Source organism: Mesoplodon densirostris, chromosome 1 (assembly GCF_025265405.1).
Source record: "Mesoplodon densirostris isolate mMesDen1 chromosome 1, mMesDen1 primary haplotype, whole genome shotgun sequence".
NCBI lineage: Eukaryota > Metazoa > Chordata > Mammalia > Artiodactyla > Ziphiidae > Mesoplodon > Mesoplodon densirostris.
Window position 1 is genome coordinate 115971599 of NC_082661.1, and position 18902 is coordinate 115990500.

An 18902-nucleotide genomic window follows, 5' to 3' on the forward strand; every position below is an offset into this window, starting at 1 on the left:
TTGGGATTAACATAAACACACTACTATATATAAAATGGATAACAACAAATATCTACTGTATAGTACAGGGAACTATACTCAATATTTTGTAATAACCTATAAGGGAAAAGTATCTGAAAAAAAATACATATATATGTATGTATAACTGCATCACTTTGCTGTACACCTGAAACTAACATAGCATTGTAAATCAAATATACTTCAAGTAAAAAATAAAGTGAAACAAGACACCCACCGCCCCCGAAAAAAAAATCACATCTACAATGTCTACCTAGTTTTACCTTGGATGTCTGAACCACAGCTACTCCATTTTGACTTTCAAATGCATTCCCTCCCTCAGTGGACAAAGCACATGTACAGTGCATGTCTAAAAGTACACCAAACACGTTGCTCTGGTCAGTGAAATTTAAGGTAAAGAATGTATAAGCCTTCTGACTTCCCCATACCTCAACATGTGCAGATTTTCCCATCATTTCCCCTTTTGATTCCAAACATTTAATAGAAAGCACTGATGATCAAAATATTTGTCCCTAGAAGCTGGGGTAGTTCAGTTGCCTGCCCTGGGTGTAGGTCATGTCCCTTGGTACTAGGCCTCCTTTATATTGACCTAGTTATCCACAATGGGGGAAAACTAATCAGATAGGGTGAGCAGGCTCAGAGGTATGTAAATGGGGAAACACTTTACAGGCCATACATTTTATCACTTATAGCCAATTGTCACACAAGCATTGTACATATGCTTTTAGCGGCAGGCTAAAAGCTAGCTGTGTCACAGATCATGAGTAGTTACACTCTGTGACAACTATACTAGATAATTTTTTTCCCTCCTGATCATCAGGGCAAAAGTATGGCCAATGCAGTAACTTCCATAAATACAGACCTCAATTAGCAGAACTAGAATTTAATATCCACTGAAACATAATATTTTTCTAAAACTACGCTCTTCTCCACCAAACACAGACAAATTAAGGCTAATTTGTTTGTAAAACAAGTCTGATCAGTTGACCACATAGGCTCCTCCAAACTGGCTGTGGAGGAATTCCTCAGAGGTCTCAGACTGAATTCCCAAAAGGCCTCTCAAGGCCAGGAAAGCCATGCCAAAGGCCTGCCATCATGCTCCACCTTGGTGGATTTTTTCTCTTCTAGAGGTCCCCAAAATATTGAGATTCCTGCACATGTCAGGAGACAGTCTTTCCCATTCACCTGCTAAGGCACTCAGAACTCAAGAGTCTCCAATTTCTGGAGCGACCAGGCAGAGAGAAAAGAAAAATGTTTCAATTCTACCCACAGGTGTAGTTTACCAAATTGCTGTTAAGTCATAATTAACTTGAGGGGAAGGGCTTTCTTATACAGGAAAACACAGACCAAAGCCAGAAACATTCCAGACTAAAACCATAAAAATTATAACCATATTCACCAGTTCACTCAGTAACCAATCCTTCTGTTAACAGTTTATGAAGCCATCAGATTTTCCATTAGGATTTTTAAATGTTTTACCCAGTTCAGAGGTATAATCTGAAATTTATCAGAGACCTGTACCTGTGAAAGGTCCTTCCTATGAATCCTCTTGAAGATGAAGCACTTTTGCAAAAGCATCAGAGTTAAATACCTGATTACAATGTAATCAATGAAGAAACTTGGTTACAATAACTAGAATTAGGACTGATAATAATCGTAACCCTTAAAAACCTTAATCTCTGGCAAAAAACAAGAAGCAAATAATTGTGGACTATTTGTCATACCAGCATTTCCTGATTGGAAAACTTATGCTTTAGTCTTCCTCTCCTAAAAAGGTAAGGTAGGTAAACTAAGACCCACACAGCAGTTAATGTTCCAATATTTTATCCTATTTGAAATGACCCAGAGAGTCAATGAATTCTCTTCATTTCCCTTAGCTTCATTTCAAGATACCAAAATCTGGAGAGATTATTTTTGATAGACATTCCCCCAAATATAATCATTCCTAGAGAGTTTACATAAAAGCTCTTTTTTTCCCTTCATTCTTAGAGATCACTCTTGATTAAAGTTTCTGAGAGCCCAGGTCGATCATTTATGTCTCAGAGGCACAAGAATAGAAATACCAATTCCTTCTAGAAAGCTAAGCTCACCAATGACAAAAGGCTCATTTTGACACAACAGCAGAGCCATCAGGGGACCACTGTTCTTTAATCTCTTGGTAGCCCCCCCTTATCGAGGACAGCCACCACAGGGCCCCCCATACTAGTGGACAGCTACCCCAGGATTACCCCTGCACTATTGGGGATCACCCCTGGAACTTTCAGGCCCCACGTTAGTGGACGGCCACCCTGGGATTACGCCTGCAACTTTGGCGCCCCAGATGTTAGTGGACAGACACCCCAGGATCACCCCTGCAACTTTTCATTCCCCGTCCTTATTTCCCGACATCTTGGCGGCACTCACGGGAGTTTCCTCAGTCTCCTGGCTGCTCCACCAACTGCTGGGCTGCACCCCGCAGGCCCACAAGGCCAGTGCCTGCCCAACTTCAAGACCAAAGAGTGAGCCCCAAGTCAGCGACAGAGACATCAGTGGTTTAATGGTTGGGGGAAACTTACCCGTCTGAAGCAAGGTCCTGGAGAAACACCTCACTGCGTGGCAGACGGTAGGCAGGATGCAGCAGCAATCTTCACTGCCGAGGGAAGGGGAGATTCCCAGTTATAGGGGGAATTGATGTCAGGTTGGCTCTTCAGTTACCAGGGAAACTAATAGAGTAGCACGCCCTTCAGTGCCTCTCCACCCCTTTGATAAGAACAATCACCAGCTGGGGCAAGTATGTAGGCATTTACTAATTAGGAAGGTCAGTTATGTGAGTAGGTGTAGGTGAAGTGGGCCCTGGTCAGGCAGGGGATGTACAGAGGGCAAGAGAATAGCCACCCTGAGTGGCTTGACCATACAGTAGGAAAATGTCCTTCAACAATTCAGTAAACAAATAAATTCTATATTGATGTGCCATATTTATGCAATGAAATACTATACACCAATGAAAATGAATGAACTATTACACGTGCAACAATATGGATGAATCTCAGTTGAGTGAAAGAAGTCAGATCCCAAACCAATAAACATAGCGTGGTAACAAACTGGCAAAAGTAAACTATGGCTTTAAAGTCAACTTGAGGGAAGAGGAAGGGGTTTGTGGCTGAGAAAAGGCATAAGCTGGCTTTTGAAATCCACCTAGGGTTACATTTGGAGATCTGGGTGGTTGCTATGTTTCTTTGTGCTAATTCAACTATGTAGTTACTGGCACATTTTTCTCTATGTATGTTGTACTTTAATAAAGATGTTTATTTAAACCAAAGTTGGTTTTTATATCTCATTTAGTATTTTTATTTGTTTCCCAGTGGGGAAGATGATCAGGATAGCCAGACTACAAGAAACAAAGTCCGTCCTCACTGTACTTTGTATGGATTTTTAAATATCGTTTTACTGAAACATTTTTTAAAAAGCCAATCTCTTTTGTTTTATTAGATGGTGAACTCTTGAAGGGCAGCATTGCTGCCTTATTCTGCTCTCATTCAGCAGTGCCTAGAATAATTCTCCGTAAGTTAGAGTTGTTCAGTAAATGTTTGTTACATGAATGAACACATGACTTTTGGCACTTGATCTGGTGCTGTGAGTGGAATTTTAGGCTCCACCTTTATAAAAATACTTTTTGATTGACTTTGGTCTTTTGACTTTCTTGCATTAGCACTCAAATGAATCGGCCTAGGTTTAATCTCACTGAGGCTTTGGATTTGGGACAATCCAAATCCAAAAGACAACTTTTCATACTGAGTCAAGATTCTGGTGGAACTCTTCATCATATGGAAATAGTTTCAGCCGTGGCAGTGCAACTTTGCAAACTAATTAACACCACCGGAGAAGGCAAGGCATAATCAGAGCCAGGAAAAGGCAATTGAACCAAGCTAAAGATGCAGTTTCTATATAGCACTGAGTTTTGGGTTGGAGGTCTCCAGGGGATTATTAACAGAGGAAACAAGTGAGGAGCAGGGTAAAGCACTCTTGCAAGGCGTGTTTGATGCCGCCGCTAGTGTGCGTCAGCACAGTGTGTTCTGCTCCTAATATAACTATTGTACAACCATGTTGCACCAAGTTGAGACAACTTGACTAGTTAATTGAAGGAGATTCATAAACGAATGTGGGACAGGGTTTCTCCTTGCTGTGGTGAATATGGCACAGATCACCTATGTTGCACAATTTTGATTTTATTCTTTGTCAGTTCATATTTTGAAACTTCTCTGAAGGGGCAGCACTTTTGTCTCCTGTAAGCATGATTTCTTTCTTCCTTTCCTTTCTCTCTCTCTTTCCTGGCTCTTAAAAAAACAATGAGGGGCCTCCCTGGTGGCGCAAGTGGTTGAGAGTCCGCCTGCCGATGCAGGGGATACGGGTTCGTGCCCCGGTCTGGGAGGATCCCATATGCCGCGGAGCGACTGGGCCCGTGAGCCATGGCCGCTGGGCCTGCACATCCGGAGCCTGTGCTCCGCAACGGGAGAGGCCACAACAGTGAGAGGCCCACATACCGCAAAAAGAAAAAAAAAAAAAAAAAACAAAAAACAATGGGATCTCTACCTGATTTTTGAATACTTTGGAGTTTACTTGTAAGGATTAGCCTTTTTTTTTTGCAGCTACTTCACTTCTTTGTTAACGTACATTTTTTGGAAACTTTTTTTTTTAGCCTATCTTGAATTTAGGGATAAATTTTTGGTTTGGAAAATGAGGGAAGGGCTAAATTACAACTTTTGTCTACACTCTCCACAGGTATTTAGATTGTTTTGGTAGATATCCCATCAGATTAGCCATCAAAGTACCAAAGAAAGGATGTGACTTGTCTCGGTGGCTGCAGAAGGTCATTAATATTATAAAACTCTCATTTCAAACTGCATTTCACAGTCCTAACCGTAATAAGCGACAGAGCAGAGCCCTTAAAGATTTGGCATTAGGCAGTCTAGGATGTGAGTCTAGGTATCACCACTTCATTTTTTCATTCATTTACTCATCATTCATTCAGTAGATAGTTACTAAAGGCCTTTCTTTGCCAGCCACTAGGCTAGGAGGAACTATGAATACAGGGGTGAAAAAAAACAGCATGGCACATTTTCTAACCCTTTTAAATCTCAGTTTTTTCCTTTGTAGAAGGAAGATAACAGTATCATACCTCATTGCATTGTCAGGAGAATTAAATGAGATAAAGCAACCAACATTCCTATGTGTCTGAACAATGCCCGGTAAATATTAGTCTTTACCACATTTGTTAATATTCTGTATCCATGCTTCAAGGATGTGGTAAAACAAAGGCATTGAATTCCCCTTAGTGTTTTTAGTTATTTCAGTAGTTTAAAACACTGCAGAATTTAATTGTGGCAAGGATTTCTGATTGCATTATAGCAATCTTCACAATGGGATTGTAATAAATTGGGTAAGCCTCAAGATGACACTTTCCTTTGGCATTTAAGAGAAAGTTTATGGTCTTTTCTGTTCATTTATCATTTTATTTGCTTACTGGAAGCTTATCACCTCTAAAAGTTTCTCTTGTGTTCTTTAACTGGAATTTGTCTTTTAACGGATTTGCATTTGCCTTCTGCCTAATTTTCCCAAGTCAATTATAAAGCATTTTATATACAGAAAAAATTTTTAATCCCCTTGATGAGAATTTAGAGAAGGAAGTTGATCACATTTATAAGCATGTTGGCAGGCTCCTTTCATGTGGATGCCTTCCAAAGCATTGCTCTCTCTCTCTCTCTCTCTCTCCCTCTCTTTCCCCAATCTCTTTGTGTTATCGTCAAGCTCAGCCTGAACTTTTGCTGTGTCTTCAATTCCAGAACTGCAAAGGTTAAACTTTTCAGACATTATTGGAGCAGAAGAGTCAAATCATGGCTTTCTTTTCTTATGCTTAATCATTTTTATTGAGTTGCAGCCAAATATACCCATAGCTTGCAGATAAATCCCTCACTCATACCAACGTGCCTTTAGCATAACCTTCTCAATATATTGCTTGCAGCCTCTAAAGTCAACTTCATAAACTGCCTGTGTTTCTTAATGCCTTGACCTTGTCTGTCCCTCTCGCAATACGTTGTCTTCTGCCTTTGCTTCCCACAGTCTAAAAATGACTGGTCTCACAAACGGTCCTTTCTAGCTTCTGTCCTGGCTCCAACATTGTCTTTAACCTACACCCACCTTCTTCACTGGAACATCCTCTCAGTGATACCCCTTCTGCCTTTCTTTCTCATGCCTCTACTGATACTCCAGAGTCGTATCTGGGATATCGACTTTGCCCAAATTCCCATTGTTTTGGATAAGAAATAGCATAGACAAATACCATAAGGCCTATTCTCCAGAAATTATAACACACTTGAATTTTTTTTTTTTTAAGGCTTTAGACCCACTCTTCAGGCAAATATCCTGCCATGTTGTCCTAATGTCATGCTTTCTTCCTGAAAACATCCTCAGAAGGAGAAATCACAGTTGAAAACTACAGCCATGTGTCTATGGTCTATACAGCAAATAGCTCACCTTTCTACAGGCTAGGGGACTGGTATTTGTTTCTCCTCAGGTCACTGCACAGTGTTCTTTCCTTAACTTAGATGGTGAAGGTCATGGTTTCTCTACAGATCTGAATAGAAACCTCCTCCTGTCAGTTACCATGGGTGTGATTTTGAACCAGAGTCAAGTAATTGATTTCTGAAGACTCCCTGGCCTTTACATCCTTGTCTGTCTTAACATAATGCCCCCTGCCCTTCAAATACACAATTAGTCACAATGTGATATGTATGTAAATCAACTCCCTACCCTCCAGGACTTTGCACATCTAAATTTAGACTCTAAATTACTTTTGTTACACTGAAAAGATATAAAAATGCTCCATTTGAATCACATTCAAGCCACTTACAGGTCAGACAATGGTTTCCTCTATTATTGGAGGAAGTTATTTCCCCAAATACATCCTGTACTGTAAGGTGGCATTTATTCCCTCCGCTGCCTCCACTGTTAAGAACTTGAAGTCACCCAGCTCCATGGTTCAGTGTCAAGATGCGTGTTGTGCTTTCAGCTCTCTTAACTCACTTTATGAGCAGGGACATCTCATCACTGCTCGACTTAACAATATGCATCCCTCCCCACCTCAGTACTCCTCTGAAATATGTTCTATGGTATTTTAATACACAGATTCAAATTATTTTGGAGAGTTTTACAGTGTGCTTTGAAATAATTAACAGCACCCAGAGTGTCATTAAACAGTGCTGGGAATCACTTTTAATTTGCCTTCTAACCTTCAGTTGGAACTGAGCAGCATCACATATAAGACTTGAAAATGGGTTGTGCCATTTATGAAATGAGATTGGAAGTAGAAAATTAAAAGCAACTGACGGTATGAAGACCAATTTTACCTCTAGTGCACTATTCCGATCCTTGTCCTTCCACACAGCCGTTTGGCTGGCTCTGGACCGCTGCCCCGAAAGCGCTGTGTACCCCTTGCCTTCTGCCTGGGCTTCTCTGGTGCTGCAGCACGACATGCCTGAGGTTTCCCATCACCTATGAGGTTACTCATGCACCTGCTGCCCAAAAGTGCAACTCGAGCAGTTTCGCCCTATGAGGCACCCCCCTTGACTGATAGGGGATCAGAGCCAATGAATAAACGCTGTCCCCTATTTCCGCCTGGGAGGACAGCTCAGAGGCACATGTCAGAAAGCTCCCCATTAAACGCCAGGGGATGGAGCCCCTGTCTGTTGGAAAAGTCACTACCATGGCAACACCCTCCTGCATCACCTCTTGCTCCTTCCCTGTTTCTCTACTCTTGGTCCCTTGCTCCTCTTCCTGATTTATATGCCCTGCCAACAAGCAAACTACCTGCCCAGAAGACGCTGTCTCAGTCTTTGCTTTCAGGAGAACCCAGGCCACGACACCAATTGCTTATCCAGTTAAAAAATTGCTCATTTAGACCAACTATAGTTGCAACCCCTCTTAGTAGTTGCTTGCTCAAGGGCGCTCTCTCCAAACATCCATTCTCACGGGGACCTGCTGGTCCCTGAGAACCAGCATGACGGTGGAGAGTAGTTGAGGGGGCAAGCCTTGAGTGCACCCAGGTGCTTCCTAAGAAGGAACAGAGCATGCTCTGAGCCACAGACTGGCAAACCCTGGTGCTTCCCTTCATCTCCCATGACTCATGGGTTTTTCAGGTATAGACAACATTATTGCATCGCGCAGACCTCAAATTTCACATAAGACTGGTTGACACTGGGTCCAACCCATGAAGGCTGGGAAGAGGCGGCAGGCATCTGCAATTCTCTCCTTTGGAGGGAAAGAGGAAGAACACAACCAATGTGCAGGCACAGAATTCCCAGGGTCCCCCAGCTACATAGATACATTAGCAAAACAAAAGATTTGCAAAGGAATCATACTCTAATGAAGGAAAGCAAATCAGTAATTAGGATAAAATCTCTAGGGAGGGTCAGGGGATAAGGGAAATGACTTTAGCAAATGCATATTTAATGACTTAGCAAGATCAGATAATTAGGCATCCTCTACTGAACTGTGGGTGGGAGGGAGGGTGGAGAGATTGTCACAACTGAGGGATCAAAGCTCATTTATAAAGTAATTAAATTTCAAGTGCTATTATGGCTCAAAGGAATTTTTTTTAAATTTTCATCTTTGAGAATTGGTTATGTCTAAGCCTTAAGGCAAGTCTGCTGTGAATGAGGCAGAGGTGTACTTGGAAATCCAGTTGGACTGGGGAGTGGGTTCTTAGCAGCAAGAGCTGTGTTTGCATCCTCAGGACCTTCCTGCCCTGGCAAATCAGGTGGACAAGAAAAATAAAGGGAACTTGCGGTGGGCTCTCTGCTCGATGCTTCTCCTTTAACTCCACAACAACACTTAGAAGTAGGTATCCCTTAAAAAACTAAAAATAGAGCTACTATATGATCCTGCAGTCCCACTCCTGGGCATATATCCAGAGAAAACTCTAATTCGAAAAGATACGTGCACCCCAGTGTTCATAGCAGCACTATTTACAATAGCCAAGATATGGAAACAACCTAAATGTTCATTGACAGAGGAGTGGATAAAGAATGTATGGTACAATGGAGTATTACTCAGCCATAAAAAAGAATGAACTAATGCCATTTGCAGCAACATGGATGGACCTAGAGATTGTCATACTGAGTGAAGTTAAGTCAGACAGAGAAACAAATACGATATTGCTTATATGGGGACTTAAAAAAAAGATACAAATGAACTTATTTACAAAACAGAAAACAAATTTAAAGTTACCAAAGGGAAAAGCAGGGGGAGGGATAGACATAGAAAACAAATTTAAAGTTACCAAAGGGAAAAGCAGGGGGAGGGATAAACTAGGAGGTTGGGATTAACATATACACACAACTATATATAAAATATAACGAACAAGGACCTATACCATAGGGAACTGTACTCAATATAATAACCTACAAGGGAAAAGAATCTGAAAAAATATATATATATATATAACTGAATCACTGTGCTGAACACCTAAAACTAACATGACATTGTAAATTAACTATACTTCAATTAAAAAAATCAAAATTAGAAAAAAAAAGTAGGCATCCCTAACCCCATTTCACAAACAAAAGATGAGGGGCAATTGGATTTTTTGAACTCAGATATGTTGCACTTTGAGACTTGGTCTCCCAGGTTGCCCAGAACACACTGACTACAACTCAACTTTAAGTGCTCTTTGCTGAAAGTGGAGGAGGACATAAAGGGAGTGTGATGTTGTCTACATCCCTTGTACAAATGGCACAGGTTGTATATAAATTTGGAGAAATGTCTTTAAACTCACAGACCAAGGTATGATAATGATATCGAGTTTTCCTACAGGGATAAAATAAATGCACTTGTTGGGGCTCTCCAACCATCCTCTTTTCATCGGCAACTGCAGATTTCATGAAAAATGAAGGTTACCATTCTAGTTTACTCACCAGAGCCTTTTAAGTTTGTTGCATTTGAGTTTGTCAATTCCTGAAAGATGAATCGAGTCAGTAGAACTAGAAATGAAGTTTCTGGATCTACAAAGTTTGTGGACCTGAAAGAGGCAAATGCCTCCCATTCTCTCAACTCTTCCAGGCCTCATCAGCTGGCCCTCCCCTATCATGCCCTCATCACAGAAGCAGCTTAACCTAGAGGCTCAAGTCTCACTAAAATAGCTGAGCAATAGTATGAAAAAAAAAAACCCCAAACAAATAATAGATGGTGAGTCTGACACAGTTATTACTATTTTAAATTATAAGTCATGTTCAGTCATATATCAACCAATGGGATGAGGAAATTATTGACTAAGTGGCATTTACTAAGTGGCTCATTGCTTTGGATATGGTTATGAGTGTTAATAATAAAAAAGAATAATAGCTAAAATTTATATAGTGTATACTGTGTGCCAGGTACTATTCTAAATATATATACTAAAAAATATATGATATATATTGTATATATATAATGTATTTAATTCTCATAATTTTTATTTTACAGACAAGGAAACTGAGGCAAAGAAAGATTAAGTAATTCAGTAGAGAGTAAGACATCCTGAAAGAGTTCACTTGGTAAGGAACAGAGAGACAAAGAAACTACTCAATAATGTCATAATAGAAGGTATTATAGAAGCACTTAAGAAATGTGGTAGGTAGAGAGAATGCTGTGATTTATACTGTCCTGGGGAGTTGGGAAATCTTCATCAGGCAGGTGCCACCTGAGTGGCTCTTGAAATGAAAAGCAGCTTTCAAAATAGGACAGGCAGCCATAACAGAAAGTGGTCATTATAATCTATAGCAACTTTATTCATAACTGGAAGCAACTAAGATGTCCTTCAGTAGGTGAATGAACAGACAAACTGTGGTTCATCCAGACAATGGAATATTATTCAGTGATTTAAAAAAGAGCTGTCAAGCCATGAGAAGACACAGGGGAACTTGAAGGCATCTTACTAAGTGAAAGAAGCCAATGTGAAAACTCTGTATATTGCATGATTTCAACTATATGACATTCTGGAAAAGGCAAAACTATGGAGATAGTAAGAAGATCGGTGGTTACCAGGGGCTGGGGGAAGAGAGGAATGACTAATTGGAGCGCAGGGGATTTTTAGGGCAGGGAAACTATTTTGTGTGATACTATAATGGTGTATACACAGCATTATGCATTTGTCAAAATCCAGAACATTAAGAGTGAACCATAAAGTCAACTATGGACTTTGGTTAATAATAATGTATCAGTATTAGCTCACCAATTGTAATAAATGTACCACACTAATGCAAGATGTTAATAACAGGGGGAATAGTTGGGGAGGGAGGAAGGGGGTATAAGGGTACTACTCTCTATACTTTCTGCTCAATTTTTCTATAAACCTAAAACTTCTCTAACAAATTAGCTGTTAATAAAAAAGAGAGTGAGTATGAGGAAAAGGAAAAAAAAAGCAGATAATACAGAGTTCTACGGAAAGAGGGCATCAATTCTTCAGTGTCCTTTTAAATTGACCTTTTTAGTGAGTAGATGAAACACTGAGCCATGAGTAACTTACAACTTAGGATAATTTACATTATCAGCTAATTTTCTTCCCTGTCCTTACAGTGTTTGGCTTCAGGATGTGGAGAAAATGAAGATTCTTTTGGCTGTAAGTGAACTAAACTAACTTAGACTCCTTCCAGCAAACGGAAGTTTATTCACTGTTTACAAGGCTGGCACTTCCTGCACAAGTGAATCCAGAAGTACAAACAAAGTCACTTTAAAGCTTTGCTCTTCTCACTTCTTCCTTCTCTCCTGCTTCTCTTCTTCTGCCTCCTTCCTCCTGTCGCCCTTCCTCTCTCTCCCTCTCTCCCACTTTCTCTCCTAGCCTGGGATTTGATGCAGTTCTCTGTCAGGTTCTCTCCACTTGGCTGTAGTGATGGCCTCTAGCAGGTCTAGGCTAATAAGATTCTCAGTGCTTCTGCTCTCTGAAGGCAAAATATCTCTTCTCTGTGTGTACCTATGTCAGTCACGGAAGAATGACCCTTCTGGAGTCAAATGATGACCCCAAACCCATCCATGTCCAGGAGACTGAGATAATTTCTCTTAGCTTAGGCTGCACGCCCAGCCTAATGGTGCGGGGGGAGGCAGGCTTTGTACATCAGAAATGTGGCTATTGTAAATGAGGAACTGGATTTTAAATTTATTTCCATTAATTTGAATTTAAATTCTCCATGTAGCTGGTGGCTTACACAACAGCCCAGGTTTACACAATCTCATGCTAACCCATGCTAATGGAATCTGCCTACCTACAGTTAAGTGGCCTTGGTTTGTATCACATGACCTTACTTATGCAACAGCTGATTGGACCAGGCATGGTTACGTGCCCCAAGGACAACCGATCATAGGCTACTAGTGACCCATGATTTGTGAAGCCTGACTTCAAAGAAGAGCTGCTTCAATTATACTTTCTCCCTGGAGCCTGGAACTGGCATATAGAAAGGGGATGGGCTATGGGAACAGAGCATAAAATTCGGGAAGGCGACTCAGGGTCCAGGTGGCCATTATAAGCCATGAGGAAACTGGAATCCTGGTGTGGGTTAGCAAGGAAAGCAGGCTGTGGGAAAGAGGGGAAAATGGGTCAGACAGGCTCAGAAGAGCATAGCCATGAGGAGTAGTCATGGCCCATGAAAGAGAGAGAGACAGAGATGGGGAACAGCATTACCTCCTGCCTTCCAGGGGAAACTCCAGACAGCTGTGGAACAGAAATAAGCCATCTCTGCCATTCTGCCATGCTCTTGTCTGAACTCCTGACCTACAGTGATATATAGAGTGGGAAGTGAAATTCCTCATCATTTCTGCAATGATTAGAAATGCTGCCTTTTTTGTATACTAAATTCATTGATATAAATGATTTTGTTTCAACTCTCTGCCTTGTTCTATTGATGTGTTTGTCCATTCCAGACAATTTTCACAGTGTTTACAGATTGATAGCTTTACCTTATTCTTTGGCATTTGCTGGACACATCAGGCTGTTTGTCATCTCTCTGGTTTTGTTCACGCTTTTTCTTCTGCTTGGAATGTTCTCCTTTCTCTCTCTCCAAGCCCTGAAACTCTCTCTGCCCTTCCCATCCCAACCATTCATCAATCTAATCCCCAACTTCCTAAGCCCTCACTTCACACTCAGGTCCCTGTATGTGGCCATAGACAATACCCTTTCTTTTCTCTATCTTGGTATCACAATTACCTTAATAAGTTTTTATTCTCTAGACTGAGTTCTGATCCTCAGTACCTCCCTCACACAGTGCCCGGCATAGAAGGAGTGTTTAAGAAAACATCGTTGAGCAAAGAATTTCACTTTTGCTTTCACAAGTGAGTGTGTCCCTCATTCTTGCCAAGGGAAGCACCAGATGGATGGGAAACCAAAACAATCTTTGTCAACCTCCCGTGATAAATTCAAAATCTACCTTTGGGTAGATAAGTAAGAGTTTTTCTCTTCTGTAGGATGTAGCATACTATAAACAGTAATTTTTGCTATTTTTGCCCCTGTGTCTATATATTTAACAACGGTGATATCATAAATGACATTAATATGTAGAAGAGAGTTATGAGAATTAAATACGGTATATTTAATGAGCTTAGCACAGTGCACATAAAATGCACCCAAAAATGGTAGAGATTCTCAACATTATCACTATTATTACCACAGTCATCACCATTTATTAAATATATATTCATTTGGCATCGTGAGCATTAAGTAAAATAATCCATGGAAATTGCTTACATAGTGTCTGGCATGTTATATATGCTAAAAATGGTAATTATTATTTTATGCTCCCTGAACACCTATTTCAGAGGTTAAAATGCACAAATTAATCTTTTCCTCTCAACACCATTTCTTTCATAGAATAACCTTTCATTTAGATAAGTTCAACAGGGTAGACTCATGATTAATTCTGCATCTCATTTTGTTTTTAATTTTACCCAGTGCATCATTAATGTGAAATTAATATTTATTACAATCATAATATTTAAATACCACTGCTTTTGTGCTCTGTATACTTTTCTATTAATACATTCTGCTAAACTTTTTCATCAGACCTCAGCTGGGGAAGTACTTTCATCGTGCTACCCTATTTCAATGGTTAAAGTTTCCATATTTTATCCAAAAGAAGATGGTTCTTGAGATACCAGAGGGTTAAAAAAGGTTAAAATAACAGTGTAGGGAATCTTATAATGTAGACAGTGGGGTAAAATGAGGGAAAGTTCATTCCCAGGAAATACAGAATATTAAGTTGACTGATCCCAAACCAAGGGCATCGAGTCATCTTGGAGGTGTCTAAGGGTTTCTGTGTCATCTTACGGAGGCCACTCCAATAGACTGTATTAAGCTTTTCTGCATGCTAACTGAAAAAAGGGTTGACTCATTGAATTTAAATGTGACTTTGACAGAAGGTTTCTTCCCCGGCCAACATTATGAATAGACTTATTTATGAATGCTCTCCCATCACCTGTCCCTGTAGCTTCCTGGGCAACAGCAAATGCCAGAAACAGCATGCTTGCAGGTAGAATCCCTTTGAAGGAGACAAGGAAGACAGCATGCAAAGCATTATCAAGAGCGTGGAGCTTGATCTAATGGCCTAGTGCAGAGTATGATGCAGGCACATAAAAGCACTGTTGACCCTGGGCTCAGCCTTCCCCACGGCCTGGGCTTTACTTTGGGAAGCTCAGCAAAAAAAACCCCACACACACTAGGGTCTTCTTCCTGTCCCGGTCAAATAAAAAGCCATCTTGTAAAACTGGTTTTTACTGTATACAGAATACTTTGCTAAGCCCATGGGAAGACACAAAGGCAAAAGGTGCCCTCCAGGACTCCTGATGGGTATCTGGTCATCCTGAGCCCATGCATCCTTATTCTTTGGAGGCTACTGGCCTTCTGGACAAGAGACAGGTGACATACACATAGAAAAAATAAGTGATACCATATACAGGTATATACCTGTATGCCAAATTGATACCAAATAACAGGTATACCATATACACATGAGGCTTGCTTCTTCTGGCCTGACATATTCTTGAGGACAGTTACTTTCAGGAAGAGTGACTGGGAGTGGGGAATGGTAGTTCTTTATATTTGTGCTTTTCTATATGATTTGAATTTTTTTCTAATTTGGTCATACACATTAGTATTTTTATTGGTAGGATTATGGGTCTTCTTATTGTCTTTATGTTTCTTCATGTTTAAAAATCATTTACAGGTTCATCCACATCACTACAAATGACCCAATTTCGTTCCTTTTTATGGCTAAGTAATATTCCATTGTATATATGTATCACATCTTCTTTATCCATTCATCTGTCGATATACATTTAGGTTGCTCAACAGATGAATGGATAAAGAAGATGTGGTACATATATACAATGGAATATTACTCAGCCATAAAAAGGAATGAAATTGGGTCATTTGTAGTGATGTGGATGAACCTAGAGTCTGTCACAGAGTGAAGTAAGTCAGAAAGAGAAAAACAAATATTGTATATCAACACATATATGGAATCTAGTAAAATGGTACTGATGAACCTATTTGCAGGGCAGGAAGAGAGATGTAGACGTAGAGAACGGACTTGTGGACACAGGCGGGGAAGGGGTGGGTGGGACGAATTGAGAGAGTAGCACTGACATATATACACTACCATGTGTAAAACAGTTAGCTAGTGGGAAGCTGCTGTATAGCACAGAGAGCTCAGCTCAGTGTTCTGTGGTGACCTAGGGGGTGGGATCGGGGTGGGGGGGTGGGGAGGGAGGCTTAAGAGGGAGGGGATATACATATAAACTAACACAATGCTGTAAATCAATTATACTCCAATAAAAAAAGAATCATTTAAAATGTCACTTTGCAGTATGAGATAATAAATGTTGGTGAGGATGTGGAGAAATTGGGACCCTCATACATTGTTGGTGGGAATGTAAAATGGTGGAACCACTTTGGAAAACAGTTAAGTTTCTCAAAATGTTAAACATAGAGTTACCAGATGACCCAGAAATTCTATTCTAGGTATATATAACCTAGAGAAAAATATATGATATGTCCATATAAGAACTTGTACACAAATTCATGGCAGCATTATTCTTAATAGCCAAAGGTGGAAACAACCCAAATGCCCATCAACTGATAAATGGATACACAAAATGTAACAATGGAATATTATCCAGTCCTAAAAAGGACTGAAGTACAGACACATGATGTGGCATAAATGAACCTTGAAAACATTATGCAATGAAAGAAGCCAGTCACAAAAGGCCACATATTATATGATTTCATTTATGTGAGCTGCTCCAGATCAGACAAATCTATAGAGACAGACAGTAGATTAGTGAATGTCAGGGGTTGGGGAGAGGTGGGAATCAGGAGTGGCTTCTAGTGGGGTTTCTTTGAGGATGATGAAAGTGTTCTAAAATTGAGTGTAGTGATGGCTGCACAACTCTGAATATACTAAACCACCACTGAATTGTACAAATTAAATGGATAATTGTATGGAATGTGAGCTATATGTCAATAAGGATGTTAAACTATGAGAACCAAAAGCTAGGCTACTGAGGAGAAAAGCACACTATAGTTGCTACTGGATTTGTGATTTTTCTTTGTGGCAGTTTTATTCCTTGCTTAAGTACTTTTCCTCAAGGGGAGAAACAAGTTGTAGGTGTTTTAATGGGAAATTTGAAATCTGTGGCTTTCCTTATTGTCAAAAGATAAAGATGTAAGTTTGTGCAAAGGGACAGTCCATGCTGATCATGAAGTTTTTGTCATTCCTGTGAACCACAAGGGGCTGCCAACAGAGGTAGACAGTCTGCATGCCCTAAATGCCCCGCCTGGTCAGGAGTTCCTAGACCAGGGGATGAGTGTGTTCTGGTTAAAATCCGGCCATCCATTCTCTGGGAATTTTCTGGGCTCCTTTAAATCTGGTTAAATTATGTCATAGTTTGGTGTGATTCACTCAGCAAATGTTCCCTGAGCTCCTGGTCTGTGCCAGGCTCTTTGTCCTGGACAAGGACGAGGGAATTTTTAGGATGAAAGTCTGACTTTGAGGAGATCTGGGTAGCACAAGCAGCCCTGAAGGCCACTGGCAACAGGAACCTGACCTCCAAACAAGCACCTCCTCGGCCTCAGGGCTGCCTCTGCCATGGTGAGGAATCACTCTGTCTGGTGGACGTGTGGGTCTCTCTCCTGAAGCTGGCCCTTTTCCCCTCTCCCTGATCTCCACCCGCTCTCCAGCCCCCAGTCCCTAACATTTACCCAACAGAGGACAACAAGACTAACTCTCGGGGTAAGAAAGCAGATGCCTTATTTAAAAACTGACCTCCTAGGTATTTTTGACACAAGTAAAACAAATTCAACCTTTTGAGACAGCAGTGCTTCTACGCGGATGAGGGGACAATGAACTGACCAGGCACATAATAAGAACACCTCGTAAACTTGAAGGAGCTATTACGATCGAACCCTTTATTCCAATATTGAGGTAAGGCAAACTTCTGTTGGTATAACAAATTTTATCCAATTTCACTGAAACCTATTCTTTATTTCACAACCATAAACCTTTGTGTAGTCGGCCCTTTCTTCTCTGCTCCCTCCATTCCCAGCCACTCTGCTTGAAATGAGAGCCTTCATTTGATTTGGCCATTTCTCATCACCTGACTGGGCTACTTGGGAGTGTTGGGGAGGTGATTTATTTCTCTGTGGCAACGTCCTCAGTCTCATATCAAAGCAATACTTCTTGGGAAAAGTGAGAAGTTGGTAAGTGGCAGAACTACCTAATTTCTGCTACCTCTGGCCTATGGCTATTGCAGTAAGGCTTGCTCAGACTTTTATTAAATAAAAGCTAGGCTTTAGCTTTCAGACGGCAGAAGTATGCTGTGGTGTAAGACACAAAAGCACATCACCAGCTCACAGCATGAAAATTCTGAGTAAGGCATCAGGGAAGTACAGTTTCCAAGGGAGAGCTAGGAAGCAAATAGATTATTCTTAATCTCCTTCAGTCATTTTCCAAGAACGAAAAATTTAAAGACAGAAAGAAATAATTTAGTCCTTACTTCAGGAGTGAGAAGGTTGAGTCTATAGAGATTAAATGTCTGGCCAACAGTCATGCCATATCCTGGTCTGAATATTCTGGGTAGCAGGAGGTGGATATTCTCTATTAAAAATCATAGGATTCCACCTGAATGGCTACTGTGATATCAGGTTCAACTTCTGGTTTCCTATTGTTTCTCCTGTTCCCAGACCACATAAGTTAAGTTTCTTGTTGGTTGTTGAAATAGAGTCTTCTACTGTCCATCCCTAGTATGAAAGAGAGTTTTTCATTGAACATGAAGATCCAATAAAATAATGTTTCAATATATGGGGCTGATGTCAAGATGCTGTTTGCAGTCTTCTGCCAGCTGCTTTGGGTTTTCTTAGATTTGCCCTAATATAAAATTGTTTCCCTGGAAAAATGAAGGAAACTTAATACTTCTTAGGTCCCTACATGGTTGGTGACCAGCACATCTTGATTCTCATTGACTCTGAAGATGTTAATTTTGTCTTACTCTTACAATTTTTGTGAATTCTTGTATATTTCATTGGCTTAAAGTTCCCTTGCTTGTTGGCTGATTAGACACAGACAGCAACCATGCCCCAGATTGCTAACACTGAGGAGGAGGAAACAGTCCTAACAAAATGTGCAGTTATGAACTTGCAGTGTCAGAAACTAGAGCAATGATACAGATGGTTAAAAAGCACATGAAAGGATGCTCAACATCACTAATTATTAGAGAAATGCAAATCAAAACTACAATGAGGTATCACCTCACACTGGTCAGAATGGCCCCCATCAAAAAATCTACAAACAAATGCTGGAGAGGGTGTGGAGAAAAGGGAACCCTGCTACGCT